At 42.4% G+C, this 15,879-nt stretch overlaps 1 pseudogene; it reads right to left on the minus strand.

The window, feature by feature from the left end:
- Window positions 1-937: 937 nt before the first annotated feature.
- LOC127232939 (homer protein homolog 2-like) lies at window positions 938-12,618 on the minus strand (annotated as a pseudogene).
- Between the last annotated feature and the right edge of the window lie 3,261 nt (window positions 12,619-15,879).

Below are 15,879 nucleotides of genomic sequence, written 5' to 3' on the forward strand. Positions count from 1 at the left end.
GCTATTTCATACTCTACTTCTTCCTATAGTTGGTACTCTTACTCTCTCACTCCCATCCTTTCTCATGTTCCTGATCTCCCCATCCCTGTTTCTCATATATTGTAGGCACAACTTTCTAAAATTTGAATAATCTTAAACTCTGTGGATCCCAAAGTTACCCTAAGTCCCCTTACAGATGTCTTGCCCAACATGTTTTTTCCCCTCAATTAATTTAATGGTAACCTCTATCTTTACCCTGTCCCCTTCCATTCCAATCTTAGTAACTAATACCTTACTGTACCCCATCTTATCTTATCCTTCTCTAACTTCCAATAGCTGTTGACTTCAAAGAGACCATTTTTTAAAGCTAGCTAACATGACATTTACACTTTCACTTCTGAAGTTAATATTCTATTTTAAAAGAAACACACAGGCCAGTCCAGGCATCCTAAGCATAGCACTGAAGAGTTAACTGTATATTTCTACTTTACCATAACCTAGCCCCACTTAACTATTGCAAATACTTCAATTGAAAGAATATAGTCAACAGAAAATCCAGTCAATACAATTAACCCAGAGGTGTAAATCTCAGTGTGGTAACATTTAAAAAATATGGAAAACCAAATATCAATTCCACAGTATTGATTATTAGTGAGAATGAGTGAAGAAAAACCAGATGAGGCATTTTAAAGGATGGTTCTAGGAACACTTCATGAAGTCAAAAAAGTTACCCTTGCAGGGATTCAGAAAGAATGCAAAACAAATGTCTACATGAAATAAGGAAATGATACAGACAAGAATTTAAAAAACATATGGGAACACTGAAAAGTAATATAGTTGGTGGACTGCTTATTTAGTTTGTTTGCACTCCTACATTTGATTCCTAAAATGTTTTGTGTGGTTTTATGTACCTGTCATTTTAACAATTGGGAGTTGGAGGCAGGGTGGGACCAGAAGTTCAAGGTAACAAATGGGTATTTTTCTTGGAAGCCACGATGGTGCCGGCAACTGGCTTTAATGAGATTCTACATCCATCAGACTCTCCATTCATCATCTTCACACAGTCACCTCTTAGTCTGAATGCGAAACTTCCATATTCCAGTTTCCTGCAGTGACCCAGATTATTTTCTTCTTCTCTGTTAACAACAGCCTGCTGCTCTTCTGCCTTCCCATCAGATGTTGACTAGGCAAGGAATCAAATTATTGAAGAAGGAGAGGTCCATAATACACTTTTTAATTCTCTTTTGCTAAGTTAGATGCCAGTGGTTTGGAAGGAATACCTTTGTCAGTGATCATTCACACACTGAGGCCATAGTCCAGGTGGCAAGATAGAATCCTAGAAATCATATCAAACATAGAGAAGACAAGCTATATATGGAAGCCAATGAGTCAGAGCTGACCTTAACCAGACTCATCAACCTTAAAAGGGAGCCAGTGACTATCTACAGTGCTCCACACCAACAAGAGTCTCAACCCTCATTTCAAGCATTTTACCCAACTATTGATAGCAAATGAAAGAGAGTCTGTTAAAAGAGTATTTGTCATTCCTTAGACTCACATATTTGCAAATAAATATTTCCCAACATGTCTCAACCTGTAACATATACAAAAACACAAGAATAACTGTACTGCTAAGGCCAGAGGTGGCCCCTACTAGGACTCCAACCTCTGTGACTAGAGTTATCAATGCCCCTCAGCAGCTCACTCACCCCTAGCTCAGGTTCTGTTCCCTCTTATGAAGAGCATTCCCCAGTAGACCTGACCTCAAGGGTCACTAAAATTCAAAGGGTGCAACTTCAAAATGGCTATTATAATTCAGAGATGCATAGACTCTGCATCTTGGCAAGTGCTTATTTGAATGGCTATGTTAATCTACGCTTGCAATGCTTTTTATTTGCAATGTCTTTACAATAAAGTGATTTTTATTTTAAAACTCACAAGGAGGAATTAAGAAGGATGATTATACCCCTCCTTGTCCCTGGTTTAGTCACTCTTCTAGAGCCGTCTACTGACACATCTTAATGCAGGCCCAGGGCCTAACAGAGAGTGGCTTGCATAGCTCTGACTGCAAGAGAGGTTCATCTTCCTGTGTAGACACAAGAGTTTAACAGTCAAAAGAGAAATACAGAGCTGGTAGAACACGGGGAAAAGTGCTTCTGGCGAGGCTACTTCGGGTGAGACAGGGATTACAACTGCAGCAGGATATGAGAAAGTAGAGAGGGGAACGCTGTGTGACTCCACCAGGAGGAGGGCCTTCCCTGAACAGTAGAGACAAGGCAGGTGTATTGAGAACCCAAGCTGGAGGCAGCTGGAAATCAGAACAAGTGTTTTCACTTCATCCATCCCTTATCCATTGCAAGGAAATAAGCAGTCTTGTTTGCGTCTCAAACCCTGTAAGATACAACCCTGGAGCAGGGTTCAGAAATCCAGGTTCCAGCTCTGGCTTTGCAAGAATTTTCACGTGTGGCTTTGGAGTGGTCACTTCACCTCTACTGGCATCACTTTTTGCATTTAAATCTTTCCTAGCTTAAAAGCAAACAAGACCATGTAATGGAAGCCTACCATTTATTAGTCCCTTGTGAATGAAGCATTTTCCTAGAACACCCATAGAATAAAGTATAGCTATCCTAATGGATTTTTAAATGTTTGAGTAACAAAATGGTTGAATAAAATGATCTTAGCAGCCAAATATAAGGGTCGGGGAGAAGACCTTGAACTCGGAGACACCAACAGAAATCTGGTGATTCAGTCTGGCAGGATTCTTAGTGACTGCTGTCACCATAGGTTCCAGCAGAACATTGAAGGCAGTGTGTTGTTTCCTTCAGGCCTCTGTGACCTCTGATAGATGTCTGAAGTCACTGGTGTGTGTGTGTGTGTGTGTGTGTGTGTGTGTGTGTGTGTGTGTGTGTGTGTTTCATCAGTTTTATTGTGTTTTGTTTTTTCTGGCTGTGTCCAAGGTGATTTCTTTGGCTCAAGTTTCTATAGAGGTTTGTAACGGCATCTCTTTGTCTATGTGCTGACATCGTCCACTCAAAGTCAAAGGCTTCAGTCCTGCTTTTGTTGAGTGTTCTTTTAATTCTGCATTGGTCACCTCTTTCTGAAACTGATGGCATAAGCTACAGACTTTGCACAGTTGTCCCACAGGTCTCTGATGCTCCTGATTTTGTTTTTCCTCTGCTGCTCAGAATGGATTGTTTCTTTGGTTCATTTTCAAATTCTTTTGTCTCTTTACTTTGCCATCTCTATTCTACTACTGAATTTGTCCAGTAACTTTAAAAATTCAATTATTAGGTTTTTCAGTTCCAGAATCTCCATTTGGTTCTCCTGGACATCTTTCTGAATTGTTTGGTTTTGTTTATTATCATAATGGTTTGTTTGAATCTTCACAATAGCTGTTTTAAAGTCTTCATCTGTAACCCCCGCATCTGTCCCATAGACTGCTTTCTACTAATTGTCCTTTTTATGTCTGAGTTGATATTATTATTCCAAGTAATTAGGGTTTGCAGTTTAAACATTTTTAAAATTTTAAACAAAACTTGTGGTCTTTTTAAAATCCTATAGAAAATTTTTATATTTTGTTATAACAGCCAATAAATTGGATTAATAAACATTGTACAGGTTCCAGCCCATATCCGACAAATGAAATTTCAAGTGTTTGAAGTGCTTCTCTAATCTATCCAGAGAATGCAAACTATTGTGAGCCTGAGACTGGAAAACAGAATATCTGTAAATTATCAAACTCTTCACATGTGTGGCCCAGTATTAAACTCTGAATCTCATAAACAATTTACAGCATAATTTTTATTAACTACTCTCTCCAATATTTTCTGATTCCCAGGAACTAATCTTCAGGACTTTCTGTTTTCACACCTCTGTATTTACACCATCAGGCCAAAGAGGTGTAAGAACAGAAAAAAAGCTGAGGAGACTGGCCACACCCTTCTGGACCACAGCCTTACCAAATATAGAAGGTTCACTTCTCACGATTTTGGCTTTTACCAGCGTTCTTGCCAGCTGTGCCACTCCTGCAACTGGAATCACCTAATGTATAGACTGTGAAAAAATACAGTGATTAAATACCCTCTGAGTTTGAGGCGCTAAGCGCTCATTCCCTAAATCAGCACTAGATGGCGCGCTCGGTGATGCTCTCCGAGCATGACAGGCCCCTTGACAGATCTTCCAGCTGCATTCCATTGAAGCTGATTGGTTCCCAGCAAAAGGTTACCTCACCACCATCCCAGGTCTACTTGAAATTCTAGAAATGTGTGTGCCAGGTGTTGTTTTTAGTATCAGGAGCAAAATAATGATAAACGAGAATCTATTTTGTAAACCATGTGGTAAGTTTTGCCTTATGTGTTCATTACAAATGAATTATTTCTAATATTTCTGCTCTTAATAGATTGTTTTTAATTCTTACCCATTTTGTCATTAAACCAATGAGTTCCTGCTTTCCTGAAAATAGTAGATATTATGACTAGGGATAGTTATGAGAAAATCTCAACATTTATGTCAGGTCTCAGTGATGTCAATGACTAACTCCATAGTATACGATGAGCCCTTCTTTATGAAACCCAAGCAGGAAGAGAAGCTCTTGGGACAACTCATCAGGTGAGCACTTGGCCACTAGCATCTCTTTCCCTCCATGCAGGCAGAAACTGTTAACTGCTTTTTAAGTTGTATCTACTAGACCCAAGGGAAAACAGAATGGGAACCCCAAAACTAAAGGCAGATTTATTTCCACCTTCTTCTCTGAGCAGGGTCCTCTGTGTTGACCCATCTTACTTCTAGTAAGACTTAAGCCCCCTTTGGTAGCTCCCCAACTGTTATATTTAAGCCCCCTTTGGTAGCTCCCCAACTGCTATATTCTGGGATCTTAAATGTTTTGAATCAGAAACAGGACAAGATTTTTTTTTCTCCACACAATTAGAAGCCCCTGTTTTAAAACAGGCACAGAAGTGGGGAAGGTGAACCTGGATAAGAAAAAGAAAAGGCATCACTTAGTAATATGAAATAGAGTTCCAAATATTTAGAGTGATAATACAGTTTAAAAGAGGTAGGGAAATGGCTCCATTGGTAATTGCCGGCTGTGTAAGCAGGAAGGCATGAGTTCAGATCCCCCAGCACCCATGTAAAATTCAACCTGACCATATGGAGGAGACAGACAATTTTGCTGGGCCTCTTTGTTGCTCTATCCAGTGTGACCATGTTAAATAAATATCCTTCCTCTGCCTTCCACTTTTTGACATTTGGCTTTTTTAATTGGTTAATTGTGTGTGGGTGTCTGGACCTGATAGGGGCATACAGTGTAACCCAAGCTTGGTAACAATTGCATAAGTGTTTGAATCGTCTTGTGAATTATTCATTTTTCCTTAACCCTTATCTAATAAAAATCCTCAATGGGCAGTAGTGGTGGTGCATGCCTTTAATCCCAACACTGGGGAGGCAGAGGCAGAGTCAGAGGCAGATGGATCTCTGTGAGTTTGAGGCTAGACCGGTCTACAAAGTGAATTTCAGGACAGGCTCCAAAGCTACAGAGAAACCCTGCCTCAAAAGAAAAAAGAAAGAAATTCTCCCTGTACACTACTTACTTCTTTTCCACAGTCACTTTTTTTTAAATATAGAATAAAATGATAGAGGCCATAGGTATTTCTCCTCTGTTGGCATCTCTGGGCTTAAATAATCTGAAAAGTGCCTGGATCTTTTGTATATATTAAGTGTGGAGACCAGGAGTCACGGCCATTTCTTGGGACTTCAGTTAAGATGAACATTGGTTTGGAAGGATTCACCTGAGGATTCATCCCTGAGACACTAACGAATCACACACATGAACATTAAGCAGTGTTTTTGTCTAAGACTTTGATTATATGTGTGTGTGTGTGTGTGTGTGTGTGTGTGTGTGTGTGGTGTATATATGTGTGTGTGTGTATCCATCTCACTGCCTTGCTTATTGTACTAATGAATTGTACAACACCACATTAATACTCATTTTACTGATGAAAAATGAGGCACTGAGATGTTAGTGAGTTATAGACAGTCAATTCATAGAAGCTAATAGAGAATCTGTCTGTTTGCTCTCTATATGGTCCTGTGTGCCTTTCACACAGCTTTGTCCTAAGTAAGACCTTTATGTACAATCAGTTTAGCCCATTCCATAGGAAGCTTCAGAGCCCCTGTGTTTGCAGAAATGACTGGCCTCATCCATTTCTTCATAGGACTTTCAGGGGTGTTTTCCTAAACCCAGATCACTTCTTGTCTAACTCCTGAATTCTTATCAAGTCTAACACCCAAGCTCTACTCTGGAGAGCTCAATAAGTTAACTGTAACAAGTTAACTCTTCCTGGGGTCACACTAAGAACCCAGAAGAAGTGGGTCAGTACATCTTCAGGCATCCATGCCTTTCTGAGGAGAATCAGATAACAGTTCTTCCATGCTCTATTCTAGAATCCCAAATTAGTCTCCAGTCTCTGTAGCCTCTGACTTCCAGCCTATGAGACCTTATGAATATCCCATTGAAAAAGTTCCTCAAACCACAGGGACTGCCACTCCAGGGGCCTAGGCAGCATTGCTTGGGGCTCCTGAAGCACAGAGCAAAGAAGAGCTGCTTCGACAAGAGAGGCATAGAAATACTGGAGCCAGGAACAACCTCACCTATGGCAGTGGTTCTTAACTGCAGAAGTTCAGAGATGGGGCAAAAACATAAGGAATGTACCCATGGAATCCCTACTGTAAGCCAACTCCCTGGGGCACTGGCTTTGTTCTTACTGGTCTCCAATTTCTCATTCATTGTCTTTCCGTCACATGATCTCAGTCTTCTTGGAGCTTTTCATTTAATTCAACAAAGATTCATCTCCTACGTGATCCATCATTGTTTAGGAATGTAAAAGTGGTAACATAAAGACCTGCCTTCCAAATTGACCAACTATTCATAGCTCAGTGGGATTTTTTGGGGGGCTGCGAGACCTTATAATATGAGAATGAAAAGACTAAATTGGACCTGCATGAACAAGAAGTAGGAATGGGTGGGGGAAGGAGAGAGAGCAGGGAAGGTCAGGGTAGAAAGAAGGGCAGAAAGAAAGGAAGGAAAGAGAAAAAAAAAGCAATCATTGATTGCACTTCCGAAGTCTCCTCTATGACTTTTTTTTTTTTTTTTTGACAAGAAAAACACTTTGTTCCAGAATCATTTGTCTAAATCCTGAAGATATGTCCATCAGAATCTATATAGGTCTTAATTCTCTAAAAGAAACTCCTTTGCTCAGTTTAATTCATAAAAATTCCATGTCCTGGCCATTAGGTGGATGGTGAGTGGCATCATCTTGACTAACCATTACTTTCCATCTCACATGGACCGTAAGTCAGGAAGTCCTGAGTATGCTTCCTTCAAGGTCTTTACTAAGCTATCTGCCCCACTATCAGCAAATGATCTCTCTTCCTTTTGCCTTCTTTTGAAATAGGTCGAAGGAGAGGATGGACACCTCATAATTGTTCCATTAATTGGGATAAAAACACTGATACCTGGATCTCCAGAATCTTCAATCCAGTGGCTGCCTCCTTGGAATGTCCAGGCTACCCAGAGGTGCCCAGCCTAGGAAAAGGGTGTGTCTTAGTGGTTTTATCATATTCATAGATGAAACAGAAAGGGGCCACTTGAGAGCTCTCCATAGGGCCACTCTGGGTGGGATGAACATCAATGTATACCATGAGCAGCAGCATCGACCTGCTGTGTGAAAGTCTCCATCTTTTCTACTAAGAGCCACAGCAGAGCTCAGAGGCCAGTCCAAAGGAAGGCACCTTCTGCACAAGCCTCCTGTGCTCTGATACCACAGAAGGAGGCCTAGCCTGAAACCAAAGAAACTTCTCTGTCCAAACTCACAGGGTAGAGGGCAGGGATGAGGTGAGAATGAATAAACGAAGGGGATAGGTAGAAGATGGAGCACACAGAGAAGTCCAGGCAAAGGAGTCAGCCCCAGAACTCCACAGACCTAAGCCCAAGGCAATGTTGTAAGACCCACGGAGGGCGTGGACCCTCACACCCCGACTCAGGAAAGGCGGTCCCCCCAAATCACTCACGAGAAGCGGTCTTGATGCAAAAGCATGAAGTATTTTATATTCCAGTGCACTGGGGTCCGCAGCCATAATCCACGTGGGGTACAGGACTGGGAACCCTTGGTACAGGGTTCAGACAGCTTTTATAGGGTTACAACAAAGCCCACACATTACAAACCAATCATCTCAATAGCATCCAATGTGGACCAATCAATTTGAACTATCCAAGCCCGCGCTTTGCCCAGGAAGTCCGCATTCACTGGGGCTCCTAGGTAGTGTGGCACGGCTCATTTCCTGTTCTCATTCACTCACAGGTGCTGTCAGTAACCCACCCTGTTGTAAAACAGTCAAGAATGACCTTTTGCCTACTCACTGCTAGGGGGCAGAGTCTAGGGAAAATTGGGCTAAATTTTTCCATCCTTACAATGTGAGTGTTGGTCAAGTCACTACTGTCTCCATGGACTGGGTCTCTGAAGGCAGCTAAGGGCCTGGCCAAGGTCATGTAAATGTATGATGCACAGGCACAAACTTGCTTATTTTCCTAGAGTGCAAGAATCTTCATAAAGCAGCTGTCCTGGGAAAAGGTTTTACTTTTCATTACTTGTTTGCTTTAATCATATATTATCTACATAATATTCTTTAAAATAAAAAGAAAAGTACTTGGATAATATTTGATACATCTGAGCAGATGCTAACTTGATCTTTCTGAGATGAGGTGCTAATGAAACCTTTAAGGTTTTACCCCTAAGCAATTCTCCAAAGTCATCACCTTCACCCAGCTCTGAATGTATTCCCAGGAGCTCCTCTATGGTCCTGATGCAACTGCTGTGGATAACCTGAGTCCCAAAGACCCCAGTCCTGCTATCAAGGCTTTAGGGTAATAGGCATTGGTGGGGATTTCCACAACTGCCATACAACCAGTGACTGCCGGAGATCTGGGTCTGGAGGACTCATAGGAGCAGTAGTAGGTGAATCAACAGCTCAAGAAGCAAATGCTTCCTACAAATATTCCTCAAAATATAAGCTCAAAATTTATAAGTGGCCTATATGAATTGAGAGGTGGGAGAAAGGGGTGTTTTGGCAACACAAGCATTCCATGAACAGATATGAGTCCATTTCTCATCCTCTGTAATTGGCACGAGCACACACGCGCATGCATGTGCGCACACACACACACACACACACACACACACACACACACACACACACACCACCATCACCACCACCTCAGCCTAATCCATTTAACTCAACAGAAGCCTTCATTTCAAATAGTCTCTCCTGCAGGGCTAATAAGAACTGACTGGAGTGACCTCTTAACTCTTCCCCTTTTAGGCAGGTTTTTCTTTCCTGAGTTACATTTTAAGGCAGGAGAGGGAGAATAAAAGAAATATCCCTTCATTTGGTCCTGCTGTTGATTTTCATCTTGGCTTTCTGGAGGTGGACATGTAACCTGCAGGGACTCTCATCAGCACAGCACAAGAGTAGCATGTGTTCTTGCTCTCTCTCTCTCTCTCTCTCTCTCTCTCTCTCTCTCTCTCTCTCTCTCTCTCTCTCCCTCCCTCTCTCTCTCTCTCTCTCTCTCTCTCCCTCCCTCCCTCCCTCTATGTGTGTGTATGTGTTTCGGTATTCATTTCTGTATTTATGAATAGAGAACAGATAACAGTTAATAGAATATAGCTGCTCACATCACAAATCAATCAATCAGTCAGCAACATTAATTATATTCTTAGAAAAACAATAATTTATGACATTTTCCCAAAAACTAATGTGGTAGTTTGAATGTAATTGGCCCCCATAATCTCACAGGGAGTGGCATTATTAGGCAATGTGGCTTTGTTGGAGTGGATATGGCTTATTGGAGGAAGTGTGTCTTTAGGGAGAGTGGCGGGCAGGCCACTCCTATGCTTGGGATACCATTCAGTGTCCCAGTCAACTTCCTGTTTCCTGAAAAATGTAGGACTGTCAGCCACTATTTCAGAATTATGTCTACCTGAACATTTCTATGTTCCCCATCATGATGATAATGGACTGAACCTCTGAAACCATAAGCCAAGCCCCAATTAAATGTTTTGCTTTTATAAGAGTTGCTATGGTCATGGTGTCTTTTCACAGGAATAGAGACATAACTATAAGAACCAACTAGGTCCAAATTCAACAGTTAGGAAAAAGAATCACCAGAAGTTGCTACCTTAGAGCTTAATAAACTGTTGTCAACAGATTTTCATGTCTACAGTTTGGTTCTCCACATCAGGATGTAACTTGCTTTTCAAATAAGAAATCTGGCTGGCATAGGTATGTTTATATCTTGGGAGGAGAAGGACAATCCAGATTCTGTTTTGAATTTATCAATACCTAATACTTGTATTTTTATGTTTAATTGAGCAAATGTTTATTAAGCACCTATTGTATACTCAGCACTGTGCTAGGCACCCTCCTGCATCTGTTCCCACAGTGTAAGCATATGCTCCGAAACAAAAACAAAAAAAAACACCAACCAACAACAAAAAGAAAAGAAAAAAGGAAGGGAGGGAGGGAGGAAGGAAAGAAGGGAACATTGTCTTAACCATACAACTCAAGGGGGAGAGGGAGCACAGTGGGTACAAGTGATTTCCAGTCTGTAGGCACACCCCCAAAACTTCTGGGTTTTCTTCCTCTGGATAAGTCTCCACTAAGTGGTTCCTTTCAAGTAGGTATGTTTGACCTACAGCCTGAGGGCCACATGCAGCCAAGGATAACTATGAATGTGCTCCAACACAAAATAGTAAACTTACTCAGAACACTGCAAGTCTTTCTTGACACTTTTTTTTGGGGGGGGAGTCCATTATGTCATCCTTGAGTGTGAACTTTGTGGATGATATGTTGTGTTATAATGCCAAATGGTCAGATACATCTACTAAAGCATTAAAATGTATACTGGGAAAAGACACTCCCCTCATGTGCCTGTGGCCTAGAATTTGCCAAAGAGAAACACCCTGGATGCTCAATAGAAGGTGTCCAGTGGCCTGTTGTAAAGTATATTGATACTTGGATAAGAAAATGCTTCTCCCCTCCCCCAGTTCACAGGATTGGAATGGCCTTTTAAAAAGATATAAGCATCCTTGTCCTGACTGTGTAAATGTCTAAGGTAGACCAAGTTCTGGATTCCTGACTCAGAAGCTCCCAGTTGTCCACAACCTCACAAGGCCAGAGAAGCAAGATTTTCTATTCTGGAGGAGTGAGTGGACAGCACAACTGGTCTGGAGACAGACAGAACACACCGACATTTACAGACGCAACACACATGGAGAATGTCCTATGCCTACTTTATCACACACACACACACACACACACACACACACACACACACACACGTGCGGGCGTGCGCAATTCATGACCTAGATAGGCTCTCTCTGCCCAGCCTAGTTATCTGTGCCTAACTTGGAGAGTTCTCACTGGAACACTGGAAGTCCTGGAGGTGATCGATCTTCCATTCAGCACCTCAAGGAAGCTTTTCAACTCCCCCTTCAGGTGGCACTGTCGGTATTTACTCTTCTAGATGTCTGTCTTTAGAGACTGCACTTTGTCTTTCAAGGTTTCCTGTTTTTGTTTTGTTTTTCTTTCTTTCTTTCTTTTTTATTTATTTTTTATTATTTTACATATGGATCCTAGTTCCCTCTCCCTCCCTCCCATGCCCCCTGACCACCCTCCTATCCGCCCCCCACACACACACACACACACTCCACAGGGAGGGTGATGCCTTCCAGGAGGGATCAACAACATCCAAGTTTTGATTGTGCCGCCTCTAATTTCTCAGAGACATAATCACACTCTGACATGAGCTGAGGTGTGATTTCACTTCGTTTTCAGAGACCTTTCAACTCCACCTCCTTTTTCTCGGAGCTCTGACTCTAGCTCTTCAATCCTGCTCTTCATCTGTTCTTCACCCTGTTTATCTCGGGGCACTGTTCTTCCTGCTGCTCAGTCTTGCTGCAGAGCCAGTCATTCTCTTCTTGGCAGATGGAGAGCTGCTTCTTCCACTGCTCGGCACTGGCCACCGACTCCTGCAGGGCTGTGGTCAGCAGAGCGCTGTTCTCCCGCAGGGTCTGCAGCTCAGTCTCTCACTTCTTCACTCTGTGTCAAAGTGATCTTCAGTTTGTCATTCCCAGACTTAAGGTGTGTGTCGGATGGACTCGCATGTGAGGCCTTCTCATTATCTGTCCCATTGATGCTGGATGCTTGGGAATGATAACCTGAGGTCTCGATTTTCTGCTGAAACTTGTCTCTGGCTAGCCTGGCAGCTTCTTTTACCTCCTGGAATTTCTCTGCAAGCTGCATAAGCTGTTACTCCTAAGAGAACCCCAAGCCGAACACTGTGCTGACTCTGCTGTCAGCCCACTGGCCGAACTTCTGATGGCTTTTGGTGAGAGTCATGTTCAGGGTGATGGTGCTGTTAATAACCACCTTGGCCCCATCAACACTGATGATTCGATAGTTGCTCCTGGTGACATTGTAGAAGTAGGAAACAGTGACGGCCTGCTTGCTCGCAAGCACCCAGTTCTTCCTGGTGCTGGAGTTAATCTGGAAGACATGCAAGCGGGTGGTGAAGATGGGTTGTGCTTTTATCAGTCTTGCAATACACAAATGCTTGTTGTCATTCTTTGTTATTAACTATCTTTATTACAGTATCTCCAAGTAAAGACAGAAAAGAGTATGTTAGTAACAGAGTCAATGTCACTTCTAGCCTAGTCCTGAGGTTGACTTGGAACAGAGTTCAAGGACTCCATTGTACAGACTGAAGCGTGACCCAGAAACATTCTTGTCTATCACAGCCTTTCACCTGCTCTCCCTCTGGAATGTTCATTTACTTATTCATAGTTCTACAGAATCTCTTTCTTGTGGCACTGGGGACAAAATTCACCAGCCTCATACACACAAGGCCTACCAACTGAGTTACATCAGTAGATAAATAACTCTAGAGGGTTCTTTAAAGAATTTGAAGTACTGCTTATGCTCAAAGTTAACTGAAGAACAGAGAAAAGGGAAGAGTAAATATAAGAGCAATTAATATTATTTTAAAAGTCCCTGATTGTTTTTCTATAGCAACTACAACATACTGTATTGTCTTGTTAAAGATGAAGCCAATGGATAATTTATCATTGGAATAATAATTAAAATTAAATGAAAAAATGATGTTCAGTTCATATGAATTCACCACATACAAACCTCAAGCATTACTGTGACTATTTGGTAAGAGAAATTTGTTTAACTTCATCACTATCAACAAAATCTTCATCAATATGGATGACAAGATGCAACTTGACAAACCCAACAGAGAGTGGCAGACAGATGCTCCTTTACCTTTTAATTGTGATTTCTGTTGGCCCCAGAGATGGAGGTCGCATGTTCACATGATCTGACCTCTACCAAGGTGTCCCTCGCCTCTCATCCTCTCAGCACCCCAGGCTTCATTCCAGATGGAGCAAGTTCTTGGAACAGCTCCTGCCTTTCAAACCAAGGCCCTACTCCAAGCTTTTACTTCCCTCTTACCTAACCATGTCTCATTATCAAAATCAATAAACAACAAATCAAAACCCATATGGCTGAAATGTATCTGTCATCCTCTGAGGGACTCTATAAAGAAGTAGGAGGGACACCCATAAGCCATGGCTCCAGATTTTTGCTGACTTTCTGCACATGTGGGCACTGCCACTTAGTTTACATGGTCAGGCTTAGGAATTCAGTTCTCCATCTGTCCTTCTGATAAACTGGAGCTAGTCAAAGGCAGAAATATGCACTGTCTGTCTCCATATTATAAATGAACACGAAGAGCATATTCTGGGTAGGATTATGTAAGAAGAACAAAACACACAAGTACAATGGCTGCCACAGGACCTGAGCTGAGGGTAACACTCACTACGATTCTCTCCTTCATTTAGGTAATTCCTTGAAATGTGAAAGAGGGAAACACTAGAGTGTGTGGTGCTGTCACCGTTCCCTTGGAGTAGAACAAAGGCGGCACATACATGTGTATCGTAAAACCCAGCTCAAGATGAAAGGTCTGAAGTCCTGGATTACTTGGTATACAGTCAGTGCAAAACATTTCTTAGCTAGAACTAGTAAGTGCTCATCTGGGAAGTGAACCTGAGACAACAGAGTTGAGCAGACATGCCTGTGGTTCAACATGGAGATTCCTAGGAAGACAGATTGGTGGTAGGTGGCAGAGACCTTGGTGTGTGGTAGGAATGGCAACAGTGGATGAAGGAGATGAAGATGAAGATCCATGAGGCATGACAGTGTTCTGTGATGAGACTGACCTCGGGATCCCATCCCTTCCCTTTCATGCCTTGTGAGACACTTGCTGACTCCTCAAACCCTCACTGATTTTCACATTCTTCACAGACAAATGAGACACACGCACACACACACACACACACACACAGAGAGAGAGAGAGAGAGAGAGAGAGAGAGAGAGAGAGAGAGAGAGAGAGACAGACACAGACACAGACACAGACACAAACACACAGAGAGGTGTGACGCCTTGGAAAACAAATGGGTCATTGTGTGTCTTGTGCACTGAAAACCTACAGAGGGCACTGTTCACATATGGTCTTTGTGATACCCCTACAGTGTTGCAGGATCCTTGTTTCTTTGCACAGGCTCATTGACTCCTGCTGAAACATCCTGCCACTGAACCAACTACTGTGTCCACCCCTTCCAAGTGTCCTCAACCAAGTGTCCCCCACAGTATCTGCCTGTGTCCTTCTCCTGCTGTGCCACAATCTCTGGTGGCTACAGTGAACCCAGTTCTGAGGGCATCTTCTGGGTAGCATCACAGATGCTACCAGTGCCTCAGATGCTAGGGTTGGAGTTGAGATTCCCGTGGTAGCAGCACAATCAGCAGTCTGGGGATTCTGCCTGTGCGTGCAGCTCTGAGGGCTGCTGCCGAATTGTAGGCTAGGATTAAACATTTGAAAAAAACATTGGAAAACAGTCCGTAAAATTCCTGGAACCGGCACCGGACACTGGTGTGTCTTGTTCTTGTCTCCTATTTTAAACTTAGATGTTCCAAGAAGTGGGGTGATGTGGTGTGAACAGTAACCAGGGTCTGCGGAAGTCCCCCATTTCTAAAGCTGTTGACTTCCTAATACCCTACACAGGCAAGCACTTTCACACCTTAACTTTCTGCTCAGGCCTGGATTTATCCACCCTCTACTGCTGACCACTACCAAGAGGGATACAAATACAACAGTCTACAGTGTGAGAAACTATAGGAACCAACCTGGAAAATGCTCACTTAGATGGCATCTGTTCCAAGTAAACAAAAACCTTGTTTCCGTGGTAACCCAGTGCCTAGAATGGTACCTTACACATGGGATACTCAACAGCTATTGTGGATCAAATGACTATGTAATGAATTGATGGTTGCTGAACTGGCTTTTGATTGGATCCTAACTGTGACCAGAGACTAGAGAAAGGAGGAGGAGACATCAAAATTAACAAATGAATGAAGCTGTGGGCAGAAGACTGGGGACCCTTCCTTATATGGGCAATATGCAACAAATGTAGCAAGCAAGGGAAAAGAAAAAAAAAACACCATTTATAAACACTGGGAGAAGGCGGGTGTTAAACAAATTAAGATGAAGGGTCCACAGGGCCAACACTTTTGAAATTATGCATGTGCCCTGCACTCTAGCCTGTTCCCATCCTCCAGAGGGTATTTCTCTTTATTAATAAATATTTCCTGGAAATCTCAGGTGGCCCCCTGCCCTGCTGTTCCATGTCTATAACCTAATCAAGTCCAAAGAACCAATTTTTCTTCTATCACCAGGACCTCATCTATCAGGAATGAGTTCTAGTGACAAGGCTACATGTAGTTAA

This window comes from Phodopus roborovskii, unplaced genomic scaffold, assembly GCF_943737965.1.
Source record: "Phodopus roborovskii unplaced genomic scaffold, PHOROB, whole genome shotgun sequence".
Lineage (NCBI taxonomy): Eukaryota > Metazoa > Chordata > Mammalia > Rodentia > Cricetidae > Phodopus > Phodopus roborovskii.